Below are 22,114 nucleotides of genomic sequence, written 5' to 3' on the forward strand. Positions count from 1 at the left end.
ACGGTATCATCAGAGGGAGTAACGTGGGGGCAAACGAAAATGGTTCAAATTAAAATTGACTTGTGGGAAGAGTAATTACAATTGTAACGGTAAGAGATGGGAAGCGAGAAGACTGTCAGGGAGCTAATGGGGGGTGAATGACATTCTAGTCGAAATGAAGGAGAAATGGGCATGGACACGACATTTGATGCGAAGAGAGGTTAGCCGGCGATCCCTAAGGGTGACAAATTGGATTTTCAGGGAAGGAAAGCGTAGCAGCGGGCGGCAGAAATTTAGAAGGCTGATGAGGTTAATAAGTGTGCGGCGACCACGTGGATTCAACTGGCACGTGACAGCATTAGCTGGAGGGATTTGGGATATGCTTTTTGTTCTGCAGCGGATTTCCGATTTCAACAGGAGCTAATCTTGGAAGAGCGTGATTGCAGGTCAGTTGACGGGGCATCGTAAAGAACAAAACCTCATAAACGACCGGACCAAAGCAAGACGACAGAATTGGGCGGCGTTGTCGCCGACCAGTGTTGCCACCTTGCCTTTACTCTGTTGTTTCTGCAGTTTTGTTCCTTACTGAACTTAGAACAGTTAACACACGTAACCGTCACCATCTATCCAACACCATAAGTCTATTCTTGAAGGTGGCTTTGAAAATAATTTTACTGTTATGCTTTCAGAAATCTCTGCCTTTATATAATATATAGGCTCGACAATATGGCATAAGATACCAAATTTGCGTGTTTTGGCAGGGCGCGAAAAATCCACATTTTGCAGCTTAAGATGCGAGTGTCTTAAAAACATCTGGCGGGCTGTTTAGGATTCACAATCCGTATAAACTTTATCGATGTGCAAGCTTCAAATGGTGTGGAGATCGCGATCGCCTTCAACAGTCTCCTTAAGACAGATAGAAGTGGTTCTGTCGTTGTGTAATACGTTAGTGTTCCGCCGCGTTGCGTTCCTTGCATGCATGGCCAAGGAAACCATACCTGTGAAGGCTAAAAATATATTCTCTAACTGATGCTGCTCTAAGTCACTAACTGATAAATGATTCTGATGCCCCGTATAGAGCTCCCCGTTTGTATGAAGAAACACATCCGAGCTGAGGACATTAGATTTCTTTGCGTTAGTCCCTTGTTTTTCTTTTTGTTTTCTGAAAATGATAGGCAAAAACGCGAGACTAAGTAACTTTAATCGCTTGGTATGATTATATGCCTCGGAATGTACAGCAGCATGGGCAAAACGTCATCGGTTCAGAAAACAATGCTTTTCTTCTTTGTACCTGCAGCACAGCATCAAACCATTCTACAGTAATAAAAGTTAAGCAGCTTTTGTGGAGCGGAATGCCCCTTGCTGCAAGCGTTTGGAGGATTTGCTATAAAGTACACACTCACTCATTATTAGGTCACGATGCAACGACGAGTCGTGTGACTTGGTGCATGCACACTAACATTCGGGATCGAGTTTTGAGGATTGCGATTATACGATTATTCGATTTTTCAGACTGATTTCTAGTCCGAGCTTAGTAAATGCAGCATCACTGTGTTCTCGTGTAGGCACAACGTCGTGTGAACATTCGAAAATTTTGATTGCCTGATCGATTATAATGCTTGCATTCTTCGAGCCCGCCGCGGTGGTTAAGTGGTTACGACGCTCGACTACTGAGCTCAAGGATACGGGATCGAATCCCGGCTACGTCGGCAGCTTTTCGATGGAGGCGAAAAGCAAGACGCCCGTGTGCTGTGCGATGTCAATGCACGTTAAAGAACCCCAGGTGGTCGAAATTTCCGGAGCCCTCCACTACGGCATCTCTCATAGCCTGAGTCACTTCGGGACGTTAAACATCGTAAACGAAACCAAAGCATTCGGCGAATTGCACACTATTGTTCATTTTAGTATGTTTGATAGCACGCACCAAAAGAACCTTAATAAATAATAAAAGTTAGAAGCTCACAAATAACAGGATATGACCTCTTACGAAAATGTTCGTACCCAGATCCTCTGGACAACTACATTTTTCAAAGGATAGTCTTTTCTGAACGCAATATTTTCACATATCGTAAGCGTCTATCATAATAAAAATCATTATATGCAAATTTCCATTCGGGACCGGTGTTGTTATCAGATATGTAATATTAAAGACGCACGCCACTACCTTTTTATTGCAGTTTTATCAACTCAGTTTGAGTGAAGGACAAACTTTAAAGTTTACATACAAAGATTTTGTTACGCATCTCAACCTTGCATCATCTTCATCAATATTTTCATAACAGTAAGAATATTCCGGGGTTGCCTCGCAAATTAAGTTTGATGCAAAATAAAACTGAACGTCTGCCCGCGGTGTACGCAAGAATTCCGCGGTCAAGAATGACACCTCCAACGATGTAAAGGCTTTTTGTATTGTAAATTATATTGACTTTCTAAAGCATTAGTAAATTATGATCTTTTCAGCCGCAATGCGCCACCTGGCCGATGCTCGTGCGTAACCGCGGACGGAGGAAAAAACTGTAATCACACAGTTCTATAGCATGCACGGTGTGACGCGCACTGTTGTATTACAATAGGTAGCTGAAGTCTTTTCTGCAAAATGGTTAGACCTCCCCCCCCCCCCCCCCCTCATGAAAATTTCCCTTCTCATCAAGGAATCGCAAAAAATATTTAAAATTCCAAAATATTTTGAACAGACCGACTACTCGCTATATATTCTTTTCCGGGCACAGCATTTCAGCGTATAGGTGCTTATATTGTATCCTGCAAAGTGTTATCTGTTCTGAACAGCAACCATATGTGCGAGCTCTTAGAGCTCATAATGAAGTGAAGTGCTTATCGACACAGTCTTTCTGTACGAGCAGAGCAGAAACAGCTTTTGTTGACTTTTCCTGCATTGCTTTAAGCCTGCAATCTTAGAGTTCATAATGAAGTGAAGTGCTTATCGACACAGTCTTTCTGTACGAGCACAGCAGATACAGCTTTTGTTGACTTTTCCTGCATTGCTTTAAGCCTGCAATCTTCCACCTCACAAAGCACAGACAAGGGCAGGTGGCGCTGTAAAAAAAATCGAAATGCTCCGCAAAACATTTCCTCGCTGTTTCTCATCCGGTTATACCTCCGGGAACTCAAACCTGTGTTCAAAGGCAACATTTACGGAATGACGCGTCGGCGGACAAAAGCGAAATAAAGGAATTCCGCTAGGCACGATATTATATTGACAATGTCACATACAGTTTAAAATTTATTGGACGGAGGCAAATTCGTGATTTCTATCGTGGAAAATTATTGCTTAGCTCGACAATTCACAGTGGACATTAGAGGTGAAGTACTTTACGTTTTGCCGTTGTGTGTTCAGACGTCCGACATTTTTCACTTCAAATGCCTTTGTTTACATGCCAGTTTCAAGATGCAAACAACCTGCGCGGCTAATAGGTTACTAACATACTATGCAGGATTACGTTGTTTTGCATAATCTTATATCGCCGCAGTCGTTAAGGAGAACGTGTAGTTGGTCGCTGACATTTTGATCGCGGTTCGTTACACAACGATTGCACACAGCACGCTAGAGTACAAAAACGCCAATATTTCACATTCATTCCAAAAAAAGCTTTAGCTGAAGTTCACTGGGGCGACGTCCCAAATGAAGATCATAACAACCCTTGAGCCCAATGCAGAAGGACGGAGAAAGGGAAAAAGAATTTTCATGTCTTTGGCTTGTTTGGTATGGACCAACACCCTTATTTATAAAGGTGGCGCTCGCGGATGCTGCCGCATACTGGAGAAGGAGAGGAGAAGGGGGGAGGGGGGGGGGTTAATAAGCTCTGCTTATGATGCCGCCTTTTGGTGCAGGGCAACCATGAACAGCATAGCACTGATTGTAGAAGCATGAAGCATCATTTAACAGGAGAAATATCTTTAAATTACTGGAAATGTACGGGGGTATGAGTTGGGACCGCGGATCGTAGACACACATGTAAGCAAAATTTACCGATATATATTTCTCGCTTCACAGAGCACAGATAGAGGCGGCCAGTGGCTAGAAGATAGCGGGCGCTTTATAGCAGATAGTGACCAAGTCTGCTTACGTCATTTCGAATGCTATCTCTATTTACACGCTCTTGAAAATGTGCTTTGAAAAGGCACACATACCCTTGTATCCGCTGGGCGTTTCTCAGAAACCCGCAAGCTTCTCAAGTAGTCTGACATCCCGCCGTTCGCGCTAATTTGCTTACTAACACTGTCGTTCAAACTACACAGTCTGTACTTCTCAAACGCCATAGCAAAGAAATGAAAGAGCGGCGCACTTTAGCACTTTAGCACTGCAGACGGCAGCGCAGACGTTTGATTCGAGAGCAGACGGCTTCGCCGTGAACGAGCGACGTCTGTGTGCACAAACATTGTGGAGATCGTCTGCTACTGCGAGCGGTTCTTCATCGTGTTCTATGAGGAGAGGACTGTCCTTACTCTTTTATTTTACTTATTTTTCTGTTCAGCGGAGTAATATCCCGCGTAATAGCTCTTAGATACCAAGTGCCGTTTTTTTTTTTAATTTGTCGCCTACTAAACTTACTCTACATAAACAACCTTTTTACTCCACTTCAGTACTGTTGGAGTATTTAGCTCAATTAACTACAAGTTATAACTGGAGCAAAAGCCCGCAATACATCCATATTTACTCCATTATTCACTGATTGGGCTAAAATGGCGGACTGTCCTCATTTCAACTCCATATTGATTGAGTAAATGTTTCTGCGCATGGAGTTGAGGAGGAGACGTCAGCCATTTAAACTTGCTTTTGGGTTTATTCTTGTTTACAGTGATACATACACAGCAAGCTAACACAAGTCGTCATTTATGGGCCCCACAAATGTTTCCCACTGGTTCAAGTTTACCAAAATTCAATGAAAACGCCCATCGGGTGAGCAGGAAGGAGGCCCCATGCATACCCACTGAATACACCCGAAAAGTGGTCTCTAAAGAGGATAAACTGACCCTGGCCTGACCTGATCATGTGTATAGTAGTCAGACACACGACTGGATGAAGCAAGGGGCTGCTGAAATCCTTCATAACTGCTAGTTTTTAGTGATAGTTTGACTATTAACTATCAGCAGCGATCCATCTCTGTACGGTTCCAAACATACAGGGTGGGAGGGTGTGGCTTGTCATAATGTCACTTTGGCTAGAAAAGGAGGGAATATAGCAGGCTGGTTCCTTGTCACCAAAGGTATCTTTGGTGACAAGGAACCAGCCGGTTCCTTGTCAGGTGCTGTGTCTTAAACACAGCAGGATAGAAATATCATTAAACCAAAGCTGCCAAGCCTTATCACGTACGCTCATGCCCGGCTTTAGAATGGCCCGCAATCACCGGTGCATGTATTTTATGTTGGCAATAAACATTGTCATTATTGTCAGAATTACGAGGTTATGTAAGTTGCTGTCGAATTAAACACAGGTAATATTTAGTGTTTACAAGCGAATTGCATATCAACGATACGCACATGCAGGATGGTTCCTTTGCGCAGTTAGCTGAGCCTTGAATACAGAAAATAGCTAACAGGGCAACTTCCGCTCAAAACATCATTGTTAGAAGAAAAAAATGTTAAGTATGACAGGCGCATAATGGTTTGTCTGCAGTGACAAACTCTGAATTAAAGTCTTGAATAATGTAAGGCCATTATTCAGAACAAAGCTGTAGTATTTCTACCTCAAGTCTATGCGTGTTCACACCATCATTCAGAATTGGGTCCCCAAGACAGTTATTTGGGAACAAGCCATGCACGAGAATTTTAATAAACATCCTATATATGAATCATCGTGTATGGAGTATACGTGCAAACCGTCTGAATAAATTTTGGTAAGTTAAAGGTAATAAATGGGGCTGGGTAAGAGAGGTGAATGCCGGGAACATAAAAGCGGAGTGTGATGCTGCCATCGCTAAGCATGCTATTTATCCAGTTTCAGTAAAACCTACTGCGCTGAGTCTTAAATCGTATACCATTGTGACGCTCAGATACCTTATAGCAACTACACGCACCATAATGTCAAGCTATCATGAGTATATATGGAAAAAAGAAAGCCGGTGCACGCGGGAGTCTTCAAAGAACAAGTTTAGCAACGGTAACCGAATATCTCGGAGAACGTCATGATTTAGCAGAACCTTAAAGCCAAAAAAGTGGAAAAGGTTGTCATAATGAAATAACAACACAGTCAAACGTATGCAGACTCAGTGTTTTTAATGGGGCATATGCAGGCAGGCTTTCGCCAAAACAGCAAATCAAGGATACGGAACAGCTGGAGCGATATGTGCGCATCAGAATATCTGCATATAGTTGTACGTTTAAACACATGCAGCGTTAATGTACAGCTGTGCATTGCGAGCGCCTTAGCTTGCCGAATATCTAATCAACTTACCACCATATTACTAACATAAGCTATTACTTGTCGAATGCCTACCACAATCATCAATATAAAAGTATAAAAGGTTCTCTACGTGTACCTTTATGCGAAATCACCACTAAGTTATTCCCTAAAAATGTCCGGGAATATCGGGAAACGCTTTTATTTTAATTCATTTGAAGACTTTCCAGTATTTAATACGATTGTGGGACCGTAAAAACGAAAAGAAAAGATGTGGACTTGATCCCCATTATTATTCTTCCCTTTCTGTTCTATACAATAGCAAATAAGAATATGAGAACTAGAAAAGTGCTCTCTGCTGCACCTAGACGTTGAGTTTTTACCACAAGTGGCGTATAATCACCCTGAAATTGTACAGTAATGGTGTTGCAATACCGGTAGTTTAGGTTAGAAGCTGTTCGCAAGCAGAGTATTATAAGGGTAGATCGCATATCATCCATCGTTAAGTAAGCGGCAAGTCAACTGCGTTTGTGCAGTATTTGCTTCTGTCATTACATTTGTTCAACTCCATGAACGCGTACGTTCTTAACAATCTCTTTAATGCATATGGTTTCCTGCTGGCATAATATCGCTATAACCTATTAGCTAGAAAGCCGAGAACTAAAAGCAGTCCTTCGATATACAACATAACTAAACCGAAGCGCCAGATCAACCTACGCTGAAACTGGACCCAATTTTTATGACCCAGCTCGCGTAATGCTTTGCGTAATGTCTCAAGCCAGCGACAACCTCACTAGCGGTTTACCTGGAAACGAGCTTCGGAATACGTGCTACCAGAAAGAAACGAGGTCTACCGCAAGTGAGGTGTTTTGTGTTTTGTGTGTGTGTGTGTGTGTGTGTGTGTGTGTGTGTGTGTGTGTGTGTGTGTGTGTGTGTGTGTGTGTGTGTGTGTGTGTGTGTGTGTGTGTGTGTGTGTGTGTGTGTGTGTGTGTGTGCGTGCGTGTGCGTGTGCGTGTGCGTGTGCGTGTGCGTGCGTGCGTGCGTGCGTGTGTGTGTGTGTGTGTGTGTGTGTGTGTGTGTGTGTGTGTGTGTGTGTGTGTGTGTGTGTGTGTGTGTGTGTGTGTGTGTGTGTGCGCGCGTGTGCGTGTGCGTGTGCGTGTGCGTGTGCGTGTGTGTTTTGTACGGTTTCTTTTTTGTTTCACCTTTGAGGCTGAGTGGAGTTAAATTATGTCATCCAACACTTGGGGAATATCGGTGAATTTATTTGGGTACAACCGAGGTCAGGTTTAGCCGCGTAACATAGAGCTATCTTGCCATCATTCGAAGGTTAGTATTAATGAGCACGACCACACTAAAGCTGCATGGTGATCCAGTAGCACAAATAACTGCAACTGTATTATTATTATTAACACTGAGAAACGCAGATGGTAGAGGTGAGGTTCTGGTCACGTGGCTTCTGAAGCCACGTTGCAGAGCTTACAACTTACCAGGAGTACCTCTGGTATTCAAAAGGAAACAAGCAGCGGTTACGAATAACTTAATGTTGCGAGCCGACAATTGGATACAGTCGTGACTAATGGCAAAGTGTGCTCTCATTATGTCATCTGCGCAGTGTGTGGAGTCAGGTAAGCCGGCAAAGCTTGACGCTGTCCTTACAACAATATATGTTTAAAAAAAATAGTTACCTTGACAGATCCCCGCGCTGTCGCCCAAAAGCGAAATCGCCAATGGTGGCAAAATCATGCCGAGGCCGAAGATGAGGGGTTTTAGCTCAAAGTGCTTTCTTACGCAGGCAAAAAACCACAGATCTATTGACGGCCAGGAAATCGCCTCTGACAGAAAAAAATACAGAATATACAAAAGTGCAGGCCTTTCCGCCTATTTCACTGCTTGGCTGAACGGGGTGCCGCGAACCCTGTCGCCATCTGCCGACCGGTAGAATAAGACGCACCGTTGTCCGCATGATTTTGATACTTCTTTCCCTACAGTATATAATCAAAGTACACGGCAGTAAATATTAGGTATTGCATAGTTGATTACGCAAAAATCCCGACACAGACTTCTTGACAGGGTTGTACCATTCCCGAGGGGTCAAGCAAATCAACTTCAAAAAGCTCTATCAGTTTGTCACAAGCCTTTACTATAAATAAAAATAATTTGCTCACAGTGACGCGACGCGCAAATACATAAAAAGAGAGGCAACTTCAAAAGTTACGGAAAAAAAAACAAAGAAAAGAAAAGAAGACAAGCAGATCAGCCCACAGCGGGGAACTCCTCCGAACGAGTAGTTTCGATCGTTGCGGGGAGATGGCAGCAGCGCGCCAGCTTTTGTCATCGCGCGTTGCTGGTTCCGGGAGATTTAAAATTTTGTATAGCTTCGTGCATCAAAGCGCTTCTCGCGGGTCACCGCAACAACGCAGTAAGCTTTGTGCTATGATTATGCGTGCTTCTTCTTTACGGTTTTTCTGAGGCAAGTTTGCGGCGGTTTAGGTGATGATGTAAAAAAATAAAATAAAATATACATATTTACAGAGATTGGAAATTGTGCTGGCAGTTATCAAATTATATTAATTTACTAATAGCTGAGCCCCAGAACTAAACGTCCTTTCTATGGACGCAAGAAGAAGCAGATAAATGTTCGATGCCGCTAATCCTATTTCCAATTTATTTTGTGCTTTCTACTTTGGTTGTGTACATTTTACCGTATGACCACTCAGCTGAGACAAAAGTCTTCACATAAATACACACGAAATAATTATATAATCCTCCAGACGGATGTAGATATATAAAGGAATCGAAGTCCTGACAATCAAGTTGTGTACATAAACACTGCATGTAAGGCATGTCGTAAGACCCAGACTCTTGCTGACAGGAGTCCGGAGTTCGATTTTTCACGGCTAGCCCAGAAGCTCTGCCCACCAGTACAACTCCCGCGAAAGTATAGCGCTGTGCTTGCGGCCATGTTAGACTCCGTGGGCATTATGAGTGCTTGCGATTCCCTGCAGACGATATCATGCATTTAACCGTGACACGAGCTCCGTAAGTGGTCTCTAGGCAGCTGTAATACGTTTAAATCTTGCATTTTCGCTTGCTTGTCTTGAATTTCACTACACACGGACGCGACCAGAGTCCTGAGCACGGATTGTTTGCTCCTGCTGTCCAGACGATCTTCAAATGTTTCGAGATGTTTACAGAGTGCAGGCCTGAAAGCGTCGCAAGCAGACAGTTGCGTGCTGGAGCTGCAGCTAACGCTTGTTGCGAATGCTTTTGCAAACGCTTTCGTCTGCTTTAGAGCGCAGTGAGCTGGGCCCTTGCAAGAACTTCGCTAACAGCAACCGTTAAGCGAACCTGTCAAATTAAGTTCTGTGAAACGCTTAATAGCATTAAGGCGAAAAATCATCGATTGACTCGCGCCTCTGTTTTCTATCTTTAGTATTACACGCACGCCAGGATATAGACCCTTTACAGCGCGAGCGCATGGGCGCTGCCATATTTGATCACGTGACCCTTCCGCCATCGCCGGCCTTCTGGTTTGACGGCTTCCGGCCCGCTCGTACTCGGCTGCACGGTGCGGCGTACCAGCTTTCGCTGGGGACAACGAGCTTGTAGACAGGCAATTAACTTCATGTGTATGCCTATAGTATGTGTAGGTGCTAAAAAATGTTTAATTTAACCACGTAGTTCATTTATTGCGTCCTCCTAAATGTCTGCATTGGCTAGAACGTTTCGACAAACCCATCAGCCGTCGACTCGGTTTTCTGTTTTGCTTTTTTTTATCAATTCCCTCTCTAATGCTCTTTGTGGAAAACGTGACTTTCTGTAAAACTGAATAGATTACAAACTGATTATTCCCTCAAACTTATTTTTTTTCTCTTGCGCAAAGGGCGAACGCAAGCATTGCTCAGATATGCTGGCTGAGACGCATTATGAATGTTCATTTAACATTGTGCCCAATAATTACTGCTCAGTATGGACGCGCGTGTAATCCCCGTTAATTGATAAGATATAATTTTATCTCCTGTAAACGTCCTGGCTTCAAAAGACTATTACGCTGCTTGAAGGCCGCATCAGACGCTCAGCGGCGTTCATCTGCGCTCGGGCGAAGGTGACTGGAAACTGCACCGAAATTCAGAACGCACAGTACGCAGCCAAAGCAAGCGGGGATATAAAAAAATCTTATCATGGTAAATTTCATCGTTGGCCCGTGCATTAGTTTCATAAAAGCAGCAGTTATTACATGTATTTCAGCAGTACTTGTCTAATTAAAGTTTGGTTTTGTTTGTGCGGTGTTACGTCCCAAAGCGACTCAGGCTATGAGCTGGAGGACTGCAGAAATTCCCATCCCCTTGGGGTTCTTTAATGTGCACAGATATCGCACAAAACACGGGCGCCTGGGTTTTTGGCTCCAGCGAAAAGCAGCCACCGAGGCCGATCGAGATTCGATCCCGCATATCCTAGGGAATAGTACCTAATTAAAGTAAACAGATGCACTTACATGCCCACACTAGCTTTCCTTCTCTGCGCAATCAATTCGTATAACTGCATAGACATTAATAGCAACGTCAAGGTACCTCTTAACGCTCTGCGAAAAAAAACTCGGCAGCAGTGCAGACGCAATATCCAATTCCTGAGAAAACTTCAGGGTCGTTCTCACATTCCCATGGCTACTGCCGGTGCTAAAACGAGCTGGGGCGTGAGGTATAGCCATTCTCTGCAATTCACAGGCGCTTTCTTGTCCCAGAAAGGAACATGAACTCGTGATACATCTCCCAGAAAAACGGTTGCCTAGGCCATGATGTGCACCTTATGTAGAAAGCGTCTTCTGTTCTTCCGCCAATAAACAACAGGGTCATTAGCTCTACTTCCTCGCAGAATACTTCGACAATACAGATGACATCTGCATGAAAGCAGCGCTGTACACAGCAGCAGTTAGCACTGCGCGCCGATGCGTTGCGAAGGCCAGCAATGACGGCCGTCCTAGTGGCGCCACCTGTTAGGGAAGAGTGAAACTACTCGCTGTAAACGGTCTATAAACGTGCGCGCAGCCTCACCGAGAAAGAACTGCGTCGCGGTGACTGATGGTTATATCGATATAACGATGGCTGGTATCGTGTGCTAAAGAAAACCGGGGCCTTGCAATCTCATGTGACCATAACGCTACCTCCTGTCAGAGTGGAAGTCGAGACCTGTCAGTCCAGGACTGGAAAATCGAATGTACTCAATAATTTTCTACAGAGAATACGAGTTTTTTGAAGGCCATTTTCTCGGAAACTATGGCCGATGATGGGAAGAAAACAATTTTGCGGCATTATTTTTAATAGGGTTATATAACCATAGTTGTGGAAAGCAATGCCCTCCTGCAAGCTTGATTAAAGTTTTGTTGCGTTATTAGGACCTGCTGCGCAAGCCGTATGCTCGCGTAAGCGCGGTCAAGCAGTAACCATGGCTCGTTTCCTTTGTTCTTTGATGTCGCCTCTTTCGTTCGCGCGTTAGTCTGCCCGCTCACTTGTCCGCTGGCGTCACACCCACTAGTTTATCTCCTGTTTGCTCGGTGCTTTATTCCTTAAATGACTGCAGCGTTTTTTCAGTTTTCGCAAACATCCCTCGTTCGTACTTTCGTTCGCTTGCTTATCTCGTTCCTTCACTCAGTCATTTGCACTTCGATGACTTGTCTGCTCGTCCGTCTGTCGGTCCGTCTGTTTCTTCTTCTTCTTTTTTTTTTTTTTTTTTGCGACAGCATTTATATTTTCATTAGTGAAAAATTTGACTATCTAAAACATTTGATACGGCGATGCGGTTTACACCAGGTCGGTTTTGATATGAGCCTTGTAACCATGGGCCGGAGTGCGCATGTGTTGCCTTTTGTTTCTTTGTGTATTCTTTTGGGGTTTTTTCATGTATATTACATGTCCCAATAAATTTTGACAGTTGATAGTGAGCACTTGGTTTGTCTTTCTCCGTATCTGTCCTCGTCACTGTGGTGCCACAACAAGATGAATACTTACCAACTTGCCCAGTTTTCTACTCTCGTTAAACATCATGAGACTGCTCCGTCACACAATTCCCTGAGTGGTCTAGAAGATTGTGGCACTTTAAATGCCACGGAACTTGAACTTTCCAGGGACCTCCGAACTTTGGCAGTTTTCTTGGCCCATATATAGACCCAAAATTTGGCACTTGAGTGACGTACGCCCAAAATACGTAACTGGCCCACCCACAAATTTCGCAGTATGCCCCGGCCAAAAATGGAATAGCGAGTGGATTATAACGGGAATTAAGGGTCGGATTAATATAACCCGTAATGATAATTAAATGTACGGTGCCCGAGAGGAGAGGAAGAGAGAGAAAAAACTTTACATACTCCACAAAGTATTGCAGAGCTGCCAATTGGTTGAGTCCTCAATCCAGGACTCCCGCGCCCTTTGTTGCTCGGCTGGGAACGTTCAACAAGCCAAAGCTGGCCTTCCTATTCCAAGCTGGACAGCGCAGCCTCCCACTGCTTCGGCGTGGAGTATTTGATTATGGGTACTGCATCTATTTTCTGACAGACCCACGGATGTAGTAAAGTGCGGGATTTCTCCTTAGCAAGAGACATCTGTCCCCGTAAACAGTCGGGTGTATATTGTATAGAGAAATACATCGCCGTAATTTGTTTGTAGCTGCCACCATCACACCAACTACTCTCTGTTTAACATCTTCCGGAAGTGCGCCGAAATGTCTGCGTGGGTACCGATCACCGCCTCGGTCTCTTCGCCCTCTGATCGCTGTCAGTTTGTGTAACCTCGAGCTATGAAATTGCCCTGGAGGTTCACGGCAATGCCGTCGTGCCTCGGAGGCAAGAGTATGTGGTGATTTTCATCGCTTTCCCCACTGGCCTTACAACCGCACGTTCCCAATCCCTATAGTCGCGCTCTAATCCGTAAGGAAAGCTTTGACGTAACCATGAATATTTCGCCCGCAATGTAGGTTGTTCAGACTTGATTGTATGGTTTCGTGGCCAACGATGCTGGATCGAACCCCAGTCGCGGCTGCCACGATGGAGGCGAAAAGCAAGTTGCCCATGTGCTAGCTGTTCGATGTGAGTGTATACCTATAAATAACCTATAGGTGGTCGAAATTTCCGGAGGTTATTAGTCATGTATACCATATAAAGACTGCCGAATTGAACAAGAAATTAGCGGGAAAAGGTGGTGTCATGCGGACAAATATGGAAAAATCCAGTTTCAACCGGTGTTTGGTGGAAAGCTGTGATATATAAGCGTCAACGGGGCAATGCCACATTCCCTCCATTAAAAAGATTAAGAACGCCTCAGAGGGTTTTTTTTTTTAATATATATTTCATACCGGCCTCCTCATCAAATATGTGATTTTTTTGCGATATATGCTTTCCGCAGTTTCCTTGGTTTATTTACGCTAACTATAGCGAGATAACTACTTTGCCGCTTGCGTAGCCACTGTTGAGTTTTCAACAAAGCACTTGCGGCCCATTACTGCAGTTACTTACTATACAGCGCCGCTGATGCAAAATCGCACCCAGCTTGTTTAAGCAGCTACAGTGATGCTACTGCAACGACAGAGAAAAGCAGTTAAGGCCACACGAACAGCTTGTGCGGCGGAAACGCACCATACGATATCAGCTGCATGATTGCTATCGCAACGGTGCTGTTCATGCATTTTTTTTTCTTCCTTCTGTCCTAGTTTCACCGCTACATCAACGCTGACTGAGCAGCGACCCTGTTCACAGAAGTGTGGCTGGTACTTTATTTAGTCACTGGTGTCTCGTGCGTAGCCCGTGCTGAGTTCCCATCTAAATAATCGTACATCGTGTCCTAAATGAATGCTACCTTCTCAGGTATGTCCTTGCAATGATTGACGCTATACCCGTTCCAAAGATGATCAGAATAAAAAGCGCCAATGGTTTCATTACTTTTAAGGGGGTGTATAAACCCCTTTGTTTTTTGAAGGCGTCTCCTCGACTAGTGACAATCTTGTTACGCCGGTGGCTACCAAAAACTACTAGTTTTTCTAATTTGCTCATACTCCACCTTTCCACGCTCCCCTACTTTGAATTCCAGGGAAAAGACGCGAAAGGTATTGCTGCAAACCTGCGACCACATCGCACGCTCCTATGGTGAGTGTACACATCGCCGCCCCTACTTTCCCTGAAGACATCTTAATTCACAAAAAAAAATATATATATATTTAGTTCTATGACTACCATAGATGGTGAGGTGAGACTAATAAAATGAGTTTCAAAATTTGGCTGTGCAGCAGTAGTAATAAAAAGTACGGCTATAAAATTTGCAAGGAATTTTAAAGGTAGGCGCAGCTTGCATTACAGTTCAAAATTAGGTTTAAATTTTAAGTAGTATTTTTTCTATCTTTTTATTTTTCTGTGTATGTATTTTTTTCTTAAGATCTACTATCCGCGAAGTATTGCCATTTTGCACAAAGGTAGCAACAAACGCTTCACAGAAATGAAACTAAAATTATGGTGTAAAATAAAATTGATTTTTTAGGTATTTTTACTTTTTTCGACGCATAAAAATTGCCACTTTTGATTGGCCATTTTATATAAAAAATAGCAAATGCACCTAGACTATTGATTCTAGTTCCAGTTAGGTAAATGCCACTCATTAACACATCTGATAATTTTTATTTACTTATATGCATCATAGTTCAGCAGAAAATACTACACAAACCTCAAGAAATATTTTTTTTCGAGAGATGTCAATAAAGTCTTTAAAATTTTTATTTTTCGTATTCGTTTACTCTTCGAAAATTCGCTGGGCTGTGGTTTTTTGAAGTGGAAGCATTGCTATACCCTTCTTCGGTCCTTTCTTGTTTCGCTTCAGATCTCAGCTTGAAATCACTTTTTTGGGCTCGCCGCCTGTCCATAGACGTTAGTTTTGACACACACAGAGGTCCCCCAGAGGTGGCTCCCGAATATTTCAGAACCCTTACTCGTGCTACATTTCCATCATTACAGCATGCAACTGCATCACTGACAACTTTCTTAACTGCTTTAAGACTGACAAATGTGGACAGGTGGACAGCACTCAGTCATAAACAAACGTTGGCTTCAAAACAGAAGAGCAACAGGAGGAGCCCTATTGGCTTAAAATGTACTGCGAACAAGAGTAAACTCCGAACCGAAGCCGAAACCGCAGTTTCTGATAAAAACTTTAGAGCACTGACTTTCTGCAAGTATCCGAAAAGAAGAGACCACGTCGAGGTACAGCCAATTTTTTACTGTCAACGGATCGAAGTCAAAAGAAAAAAAATTAAACCGCGAATATTCAAGTGTGCTATATTTTCTGAACGATGAAGAAATTCTCTATCAGATGAATGCAAAATCTCAAAATCAAAATTTTTGACCAAGTGAAGTCTCACCCCATAAGACTGATTTGGTGATGCGGAGGCAGAAGCACGAATAGGGTTGGTTGGTTGGTTCATGGGAAGGGAAAGGCGCAGTATCTGTCACACTTGCTCTGTGGACACCTGAACCGCGCCGTAAGGGAAGGGATAAAGGTGGGAGTGAAAGTGGATAGAGAGAAAGGGGGGCCGTAGTGGAGGGCTACGGAGTAATTTCGACCACCTGGGGATCTTTAACGTGCGCTGACATCGCACAGCACACGGACGCCACTTCGTTTCGCCTCCATCGAAACGCAGCCGCCGAGGCCGGGATTCGATCCCGGGAACTCCGGCACAGTAGTCGGGCGTCTTACCACTGCACCACCCCGGCGGGGCACACGAATAGGGAGTTTTAAAATATGGGGGGAACCTATCGGTTAGAGGAATAGGGTGATAGCGGGTGGCGAGTGCGAGTGATTGCCGCACGCCCCGCCCTTTCATCGGAGCATTCTGAGCATGCGCATTGTCGCCCGCTGTTCCCCTATCCCTCTAACCGATAGCGTCCCCCTATTATAAAACTCCATAATGTCTCATCGTTACTGTATATGTCGTTGGCTAAAATCTCTCTCTCTCTCTCGAGAGAGAGAGAGAGAGAGAGAGAAATCGTATGGCATCACTCGGAACGCAGTGTGAGGAACGGTGGCGTAAAAATATTGGTATGAAAGTCTGGGCTGTACGACGAACTGTGGTGCCACAATTGAAGGTGCACATGTCGTCTGCTCGAATCCCAGAATTCTCCCCACGGAATCACTGCCATCCACCACCGCCCACATCTCGCGCTTCGTGTCTGCTATGCTCGGAGTCCACATTCTGTGAATGATGTGACCAGTCAAAGCTGCATTTTCCTTTTATGCAACATATTACCGCTAGTACACCGCCTACTTGTCTGGCCCATACTTCCCAAAATGTTCTATTTTAGAGCGCAGCTCTTTGGCGCCCGTTCCCGGGTTTCGCGTCGTCGTTGTCGGCCTCGTAACCAGCTCCGCCCCTTTTCATCCCCTCAGCTCGAGCCGGCGCTTCGGCAACCGGAGCCTCACAGGCAAAGGGGGGGGAGGGTACACTCAGTGGCAAACGATGGAAGCAGGAGCGCGCGCAGCAACCGGAGAACACGAGGAAAGGAAGGGGGGGGGGGGGTCGTCGGAGGCAGCGCTAGTAGCGACTTTCTCATGCCGCTGCCGTCGCTAGCGAGTCAAGACAACGTGACTGCGTAGAGCACCGTCGCCGCCATGCAGAAAGAGGAGGAGGGGGTACCCCTTTTCCTGCGTGGCGGGGAGGGTGCTCTCCGGTTGCCGAAACGCCGGCTCGCTATCAGCGAATCACGGTGCAGCCCGTTCTCACTCGCTTCACTCGCTAGCGCCGTCAGCGGCTTTAGTCAGTCGCAGCTATCTGTTCGTCGCGCAACGTTCCTATGGGCCCACGCGCTGCTTCCCGCAACCTTCCGATAACTGAATTGCTCTCTTCATTTCTTCGACCACAAAGCTTCTTTCATGACAGCCAGGAACTGTTAGTGGAATGTTTCTTACTGGAATACGTGTGAAAAATTAAAAAAGTTTGTAATTGTACATACGTGTCTTGCTCGAAATCCTTGCCTCAATCTATCGAAAAGGTGAAACAGCCATTGAGCTGCGCTCAAATATCGCATTAGTAAGTAACGTAATTGTGGGCAATTTTTTCACCATGCACAGTGTGATGCCACTGAATGTCCCGCATTCGGGTAAGGATATACGAGAACTATGTAAAATAAAACTCTGATTTAACCGCACTTGGTGTCATTTTAGGTGCGTGTATTCAGAGAAAACCACACGTACGCAGTTTAGGAGTCACCAACTGCGTTCTAATAGGAAGTTCTGAATGGCTACTTCTTACTAGCACTATATTAATGTTTCTTGCTCTTTATAGAACTTTCTGTTAAAACCTGCGATAGGCACGTTAGTGCGTCTCTGCAAATGGTTCTAGCAGCAAGCGAACATCATGCGCCTAATTGATGTTAATCATTGTACGAATAATTAACAACAGTCAACTAACCCAAATTTTTATCTTGTGTTTATGGGACAATACTTAATCGCGAAGTTGAAGGCCGTCAGCTTCAAAGGGAAGCCAGCACTCTGAACATTTTTAATCTGCAATGGGCCGGGATCGAAATATCGAGCGCCAAAAATGTGCCTTCGAAAGCTCGCAGATTCGTGTTTACAAAGTGCATGCATATTTATCAGATGGCGTCGTTTGCATTTTTTATGCTTCCATACAGACGCTGGTTGTGTATATCACGTTGAAGAAGTTAATATGATTTGGGAGACAAGATCAAACAAAGCGGCGCCATTTTATAAACTCGCATTGTGAAAAATCTAACTCAACGAATTTTCAAGTCTGCATCATTGGCGTTGGATATTTTTGACTACATTGCCGATTAAAAGCATTCAAAACTTCACTGTTGACAGCCTTCAATCTAACAATGTTATACTGTTCTCTAAAGCAAAAAAAAATAAATGAGATTATTTTAGTTAAACGTGTAATCATAATCACTATGCTCTATTACGAGCATAACGACCGCTCTGTTGTAGTACAATAACGCTTTAAAAAACATCACCCTTTGTAGGCAAAAAGGATAAAAGAAGGGATGAGTACCGTGTGGATGTTTACAAAACAGCGACATACCATATGATGCTAAAGATTGAATCAAAGTAACGAGCAAATAAATTGCGATCAAAGGAAAAGGAGGCTTCAAAGCAATCTCTCGCTCTTCGACTCTCATCTGAAGAGTGCACTCCGTGCTGTTGGCGTATTATTCCAGACCATCTAGTCTAACAGTGGTATGGCTACGACTTGACGAGTTTGTGATTTTGTACAGCAGCAATCAAGCACTGAAATGAATGCTCCGTTTTACTCTGTTGCCTGCCTTATTTCCTCAACGAGTGGATTATTTGCACAAGCGCAGTGGTTTCGCTCTATATTCGTAACATGCTCTCGAAAGCGCGATATATATGACGTTTTGCCAAGGTCGACTCAAGCAGTTCAATGAGAAAGCTCAGTATGGTTAGGAAATAAGGCGCTTTCAAAAACGCAGGCGCATTTTGAAGCGGAGCTCCGTTTTGTAAAAAGTTGTTTCTGCCCAGACCGCGTCCGCAAAATCGTGTACGCAGCTGTTGTAATTGAGAAGTGGTAGAGGTTAATAGTGGTGTCAATCGACAGAGGGTAACATGTTGTTGTCTCCGAAAAAATAATTAGGTCAATAAGTTAATTAGGTAATTAATTAGAGGCAGAAAATGTAAATGTTGTCCGCAGCAGTTGTAAATGAGAAGTGGTAGAGGTTAATAAGCGGTATCAATCGATAGAGGGTGACGTAATGTTGTGTTCTAAAATAATTAGGGCAATATGTTAATTTGGTAATTAATTATAGGCAAAAAACGCAACAGTAAAGGCGAAAATGGTCGCATTAGCAATGGCTTGGCGCCACATTTGAATGCATCAAATACTAAAATAATTAAATAAGTCAATTAGGCTGACGTCAAGATGTATCAAATTCTAAATAGTTCATTAAATCAGTCAATTAAGGTGACATCAAGAGTGTGATGTCACGCAACCTGAAGTGGAGCCAAAAAAGGGCATAGGAAGGAATTTGCACGCAATTTCAAAGTACCAAAGACTAAAATGCGTAAACAAGAAGTGAATTAAGCAACTAGAAGCAACCAGAAGCAACCAACAGCAGCATCCGTGCTTTTGCATTACTCGAATGCAGATTCTGCAGTGCTCATTAATTTTTTAATTAAAAATAAAAACGATTCAGGACTGTTAGGAGTGAATTCAAATATCTGAGCGTCAGCTGTGGTGTGACAGCGAATGAATTTTCTCCAAGTATGTTCTTTTTGACGGGTCTATTGATTTTAAAGTAGCGATGCCAACTTTGTTGCTAAAATGAGTCGTTATACGATCGATGTTTTATCCCATCTGTTTAGAAGTCGCCACTCGGTCCTCTTAATATCCCTATCCAATTCTGATCCCATCCAGCAATCACAGTATGACCTGCCGAAATTCCTCTCCACCCCTGGACCACTTCACTGCGGCTTTTCTCAGGCCACCCGTCACCTCCTACCCCCGTTCATCTCCCTATTCACTTTCACACTCCCCCCCCCCCTTTCCCCTAAATTTGGTGAGAATTATCTCTCACTTTCCACTTTTTCACCTGTCAGCCGAGGTAGGCATGCTAAGGACGCCAACAGCGCCAAGCAGTGGAACTAGCCAAGAGGTAAATCTCTAAAGCTGTTGACTTCACCTCGGAACGAGTAAGCTTAGCGGGTAGCTTGTCATAGGAGAATTGTGAAAAATGTCTCGAAGGGGTAATGAATAGATGAACGAGCAATAGAATGGCATATCTTATGTGCTGTTATAAGCTAATATCAGCTACTAAATAAATTAGTATAATAGGTACCATTTTATTTATTTTGCTTAAAAACAGCAACTGTTGTCTCCACTTCATAGCTCGCAAGCACAGCGGGCAGCTAGTCACGGGAAAGTTGTGAAAAAAGGAAAGGTCTCGAAGGTACAACGGACAACAAAAGAATCAGACGGCGCCTCGCACCTTCTGTTGTCAAGTAATTTTATAAACCAACTAAACCTGAGATCGTAGTTACCAGTTGCGTTGATGCCGATTACATTGCACTCAGTATAGGTGTTACTAAAGTAAGCAGGCGACAGGGTTGTTTCTCATCTGCGGAGCACTTATCATAGCCTGTAAGTTATAAACCACTGTAAGAAAAGCATTTTGCCTTCGCGGTTTTGAGACCTTTTGATTTCCACCGGTTAAAGCCACGCGGGCACATAGAATGTGAGCTTAAGCCGTAATGGCGTGCGAGCGGGTGTAGAAATGGGCCATAAAAGTATTGTACGCAGGTGGGCTTGGGATATAAAGGTCGAGGAAGTACACCTGTGCCGTAAAATTTATCCTAGTTGGTGGGCCTGAGTAATTGACGTCTTAGAATCGACAACGCCACCGGCTAGGGAAAAGAGGGGCCTGAAGCATAGTATACCTATTATTTGCCGCGTCTCAGCACCTGGAATTCCACGAAGCAGATGGAATTTAAAAGGAACTTTCCCGCGCGACACAACGTTTGTTGCTGTTCGAGCAACAATCGATTTTTTTCTTCCTGCATAGTACGTTACTATATCTAGATTTCAGCAAAATGCGAAGTACGAAGAAGCAACTCACACGCACGCACGAACGTACGAACAAATCAACAACACTTGTGCACGTTATTGCCTTTATTATTATTTTCTCCTCTCATTTTTTCACATCCCTTCCTTCCTAATTCCCTAATCCTCAAAACAGCGACCGAATTATTCATTCATTTGCTCATTTTTTGCTCTCTCCCAGTCATTGTTAAAAGAACAGAAATGTTGTGTTGCGAATTTTATAGCCTACGTAATGTACCGTTGCTGTGCAGCGCTGCGTTGTCTAAGTTGTCAATTTATCAAATTGTCAAGCGCCAAGTTGCAAATTTTTTTAATAATTTTTCCCCTCGGTCAAAAAAAAAAAATGTGGTCGGTGCCTTGCATGTGACGTCACCAATCCTTATGCTGGCACATGCTGATTAAATTAAAAACAAAAACAATATACTCCTCGGTCTCCAGTTTTTCTTTTTTTGTTGTTCCTCGGACGTTAGCCTTCAGCTACAGCATCCCTCAAAGCACACATGCAGCTTCTAGGTATTAGACTGCACGTAGCGTGCCAACAGTAAACGCACGTGCGCATATGCACACACAAAGACACTGATTAGGACCAGGCCTGAACGCTCGCATACGCAACACAAGGACGAGGTGCAAGCGTGTTTAAGAGGCCCTACCAGTTGACGCTTCGTGGGTTCTGCCAGCGATCTTGCGCTATAGTGGGGTGCGCTGCCTTATGGCGCGGCCAATTAAGTACGAGCGATGCCCGGGCGGAGGTCGCACAATGGGGCGAGAGAGGAACAAACAAGCCGAGCGTCGGGTGTCGCGCCTCACTCCCGCCAGACCGTGGCGAGGTGAAGGTCAAATGAGCCGCGGGGAAATTAGCCAGCCAGCCTGGGTCACTTGCATTCTCCAACCACTCCGCTGGCTTCTAAAGGAAATGTATGTGTACCTACGTGAGTGCACGGCATATGTCTGCCCCGAAGCTGTACGCGAGTTATGAGGGGCGCTATAGAGAGCTTGGATGCGTTTCGTGAATCCGCGGTGCTTGCGGACGTCTCACAGCACACACGGGCTTCCTTTGCGCTTCGCCTGTTGCATCGAAACATGGCCACTGCATGCAACATAGTGTCATGTAGTGGTGACAATGTCGTTGGCACCAAATGAGGAGGCTTCAACTTCTCTAGAATAAACACTGACTTT

General features: G+C 44.2%; 2 long non-coding RNA genes across 5 annotated transcripts in view; one reads left to right on the top strand and one right to left on the bottom strand.

Moving 5' to 3' along the window:
• LOC146186122 (uncharacterized) overlaps positions 1-8,296 on the bottom strand; it is a 129,339-nt gene extending 121,043 nt beyond the window's left edge. Inside the window, exon 1 of one of the 3 annotated variants that reach the window (XR_014708081.1) lies at positions 8,023-8,296. This is a non-coding gene — a long non-coding RNA (uncharacterized LOC146186122). The remainder of the gene's footprint in view (positions 1-8,022) is intronic. The other 2 variants (XR_014708079.1, XR_014708080.1) reach the window with 2 other exon arrangements.
• Positions 8,297-14,065: 5,769 nt separating this feature from the next.
• The window catches only part of LOC146186123 (uncharacterized), a 128,340-nt gene continuing 120,291 nt past the window's right edge, over positions 14,066-22,114 (top strand). For both annotated transcript variants that reach the window (XR_014707840.1, XR_014707841.1), the window contains exons 1-2: positions 14,066-14,189; positions 14,413-14,468. This is a non-coding gene — a long non-coding RNA (uncharacterized LOC146186123). The remainder of the gene's footprint in view (positions 14,190-14,412; positions 14,469-22,114) is intronic.

This window comes from Amblyomma maculatum, chromosome 6 (assembly GCF_055883805.1).
Source record: "Amblyomma maculatum isolate TAMU_Amacu chromosome 6, ASM5588380v1, whole genome shotgun sequence".
Taxonomy (NCBI): Eukaryota; Metazoa; Arthropoda; class Arachnida; order Ixodida; family Ixodidae; genus Amblyomma; species Amblyomma maculatum.